This window comes from Mustela erminea, chromosome 2 (genome assembly GCF_009829155.1).
Source record: "Mustela erminea isolate mMusErm1 chromosome 2, mMusErm1.Pri, whole genome shotgun sequence".
Taxonomy (NCBI): Eukaryota; Metazoa; Chordata; class Mammalia; order Carnivora; family Mustelidae; genus Mustela; species Mustela erminea.
In genome coordinates this window covers 141,210,672-141,214,240 of record NC_045615.1, presented here as the reverse complement: position 1 = coordinate 141,214,240, position 3,569 = coordinate 141,210,672, and the positions used below count along the sequence as shown (strand labels likewise).

Sequence of the window (3,569 nt, the reverse complement as noted above, 5' to 3'; positions counted from 1 at the left end):
TTTCATTGATTTTTATTATTTCCTTCCCCAAAGGAGGCATTGATCATTACCATCTCCCCAAAGGGACATTGATAATCCACATTTATAGTGAAAAACACAAGAAAATCATTTTTATCATAGTATTATCTTTTCTCCACTTCTGTTTCTCTTCCTATATTGCCCATTTTATTATGACAGTCCAATCACCCAAGCTGCAAACTGGAGTCTTTATTTATTCTTTTTTGTGCTCATGGTTCACATTCAACTGGTCACTGAATCCTAGAAGCCCTACTTCAGAAATATCTCTCAAACCCATCTGCTTCTCTCTGCTTCCACTCTTTTCCATTAAAATTCCCCACAGTTTTCTGACTAACCTTATGGTGTATGGCCAGCCCACCCCTAACATTTGCAGGGCCCCAAAGAAAAGTTAAAATGGAGGTTTTCAGCCCATTGCCCAAACCCCTCCTTTCCTAACCCATTGCTCTATCCCATTGCATACACGTAGGCATCCCAGCTTCAACGTCCAAGTTCTTTCTTACATTTCTTTTTTTGTGTGTGCCAATTTTAAATATAGTTTTATTTAAGACATTGCATTTTCCACTTAACAATACAGTGCTTATAAAGTGCAATGTTTATTTCCTTTCCCTGTGCACATATTCCATATTCAAGTATCAAGAATGCCCAGTTTTTTTGCTATAGCAGCTCAACATTACAACTGCCATGGAATTTGCTACAAATTTGGGTCCTTTGAATATTGTATGTGGAACAATGCTCAACCTATTTATTCTCAGATTGGTTTAGTCCACCTCTTCAATGATGGGCCCAGAGGAGGCACCACCAGAGGGAGGAGCTCCACCACCAGGGAAGCCTCCAGGCATTCCTCCTGGCATGCCCCCTGCACTCTGGTACAGCTTGGTGATGATGGGGTTGCAGACTTTCTCCAACTCTCTGCTGGTGTTCAAATTCTTCCTTCTCTGCAGTCTGGTTCTTATCAAGCCAGTTGATGATTTCATTGCACTTGTCAAGAATCTTCTGTTTGTCTTCATCATTTATCTTGCCCTGAAGTTTTTCATCTTCAACAGTTGCTTTCATGTTGAATGCATAAGACTCCAGTGAATTCTTGGAAGACACCTTGTCCCGCTGTTTCTCATCTTCAGTTTTGTACTTCTCAGCTTCCTGGACCATGCGCTCAATATCTTCCTTGCTCAAGCGGCCCTTGTCATTAGTGATGGTAATCTTGTTCTCTTTTCCTGTGCTCTTATCCACCGCAGAGACATTGAGGATACCATTAGCATCAATATCGAAAGTGACCTCAATCTGAGGGACACCACGAGGAGCAGGAGGTATGCCTGTGAGTTCAAACTTTCCAAGTAGATTGTTGTCCTTAGTCATGGCACGCTCACCTTCATACACCTGAATAAGCACACCAGGCTGGTTGTTGGAGTAGGTAGTGAAGATCTGTGTCTGTTTGGTAGGAATGGTAGTATTACGCTTGATAAGAACAGTCATGACTGTTCAATGCCAGCAGTTTCAATGCCAAGAGAAAGTGGAGTGACATCCAACAGCAGCAAATCTTGAACATTTTCAGATTTGTCTCCAGAAAGGATGGCTGCCTGGACAGCTGCACCATAAGCAACAGCTTCATCAGGGTTGATGCTCTTATTCAGTTCTTTTCCATTGAAGAAATCTTGGAGAAGTTTCTGAATCTTGGGGATACGGGTAGAACCACCCACCAGAACAATATCATGGATCCGAGACTTGTCTAACTTGGCATCCAGAAGAGCTTTCTCTACAGGGTCCAGGGTGCCACAGAACAGGTCAGCATTTAATTCTTCAAACCGGGCATGAGTGATAGAGGTATAGAAGTTGATTCCTTCATACAGAGAATCAATCTCAATACTGGCCTGGGTGCTGGAAGAAAGTGTACGCTTAGCACGTTCACAAGCAGTATGGAGATGATGAACTGCCCTCTTGTTTTCACTGATATCTTTCTTATGTTTGCGCTTGAACTCTGCAATAAAATGGTTGACCATTCGGTTGTCAAAGTCTTCTCCACCTAAGTGGGTGTCTCCAGCTGTGGACTTAACCTCAAAGATCCCATCTTCAATAGTAAGGATTGACACATCAAAAGTGCCACCTCCTAAGTCAAAGATCAGCACATTCCTTTCAGCTCCAACATTTTTGTCTAAGCCATAAGCAATAGCAGCAGCAGTTGGCTCATTGATGATTCTAAGTACATTGAGACCAGCAATAGTTCCAGCATCTTTGGTAGCCTGACGCTGAGAATCATTGAAGTACGCAGGTACTGTGACAACTGCATTGGTAACGGTCTTCCCAAGATAAGCCTCTGCAATTTCCTTCATTTTTGTCAAAACCATAGAAGACACCTCCTCTGGATAAAAGTTTTTTGTCTCTCCCTTATATTCTACTTGGACCTTGGGCCTGCCAGCATCATTCACCACCATGAAAGGCCAATGCTTCATATCAGACTGGACAACAGCATCATCAAATCTCCGTCCAATCAGGCGTTTGGCATCAAAAACTGTGTTGGTGGGGTTCATCGCAACTTGGTTCTTCGCAGCATCACCGATCAATCGTTTGGTGTCCATGAAGGCGACATAACTTGGGGTGGTCCGGTTTCCCTGATCATTGGCAATTATTTCCACTTTCCCGTACTGGGAGACACCCACGCAGGAGTAGGTGGTGCCAAGATCAATGCCAACTGCAGGTCCCTTAGACATGGTTGCTTATGTGTAGGTCTGGCTCGGGTTGAGAAGAAGACAGCAATCCAAAGATCTAGCCCCGCGTTCAATGAGAACCACTTTCTTACATTTCTAACAAACACCTCTAAGGCCTAGAGAATGGACCTATGGAGGGCTACACAATTTCGAAACCCTAAAAGCAGGTTTGGGATACTTTGAACAGGGAATCTCAGTTGCTGAACACCCAGACTGTGATCTAGAAGTGGAGGAGAGTATAGGCTCTAGGTGGACACATTCCGTTGGCCCTGTGGACTCCTTGCCTTGAAGAGACTGATGTATCTAGAAGAGAGCTAGAGCTTTGTCTCACAAAATGTAGGTTTCAAGGGAGGGCCCTTGTGTCTCAGTGTAAGGGTGATATGACATTACTTCCTTGTATAAAATGCTTAAGTCATATCCTGTAACCCACTGAATTTTGTCTAAACTCCTTAACATAGTACACAAAGCCTAGCACAACCTGATTTCGGCCAATTTTCACACCTTTTCTCATTTCTCCATGAACTTTCACCTCTCGTTATAGTTTAATCTAAACCTCCAGGCAGAATTAATTGCTTTCTCATGCTTTGTTGGTCCTCCACGTTACTCTTGGATGCACTTCCATTAAAGGATGTATAACATGGCGTTGTTATTACTTGCTTAGCTGCCTTTCCTATCAGCTGGTAAGCTCCTTTTTTTTTTTTTTTTAAAGATTTTATTTATTTTACAGACAGAGATCACAGGTAGGCAGAGAGGCAGGCAGAGAGAGAGGAGGAAGCAGGCTCCCTGAGGAGCAGAGAGCCCGATGTGGGGCTCGATCCCAGGACCCTGGGATCATGACCTGAGCCGGAGGCA

General features: G+C 43.5%; 1 pseudogene; it reads right to left on the bottom strand.

The window, feature by feature from the left end:
- Positions 1-576: 576 nt before the first annotated feature.
- LOC116585090 lies at positions 577-2,775 on the bottom strand (annotated as a pseudogene).
- Between the last annotated feature and the right edge of the window lie 794 nt (positions 2,776-3,569).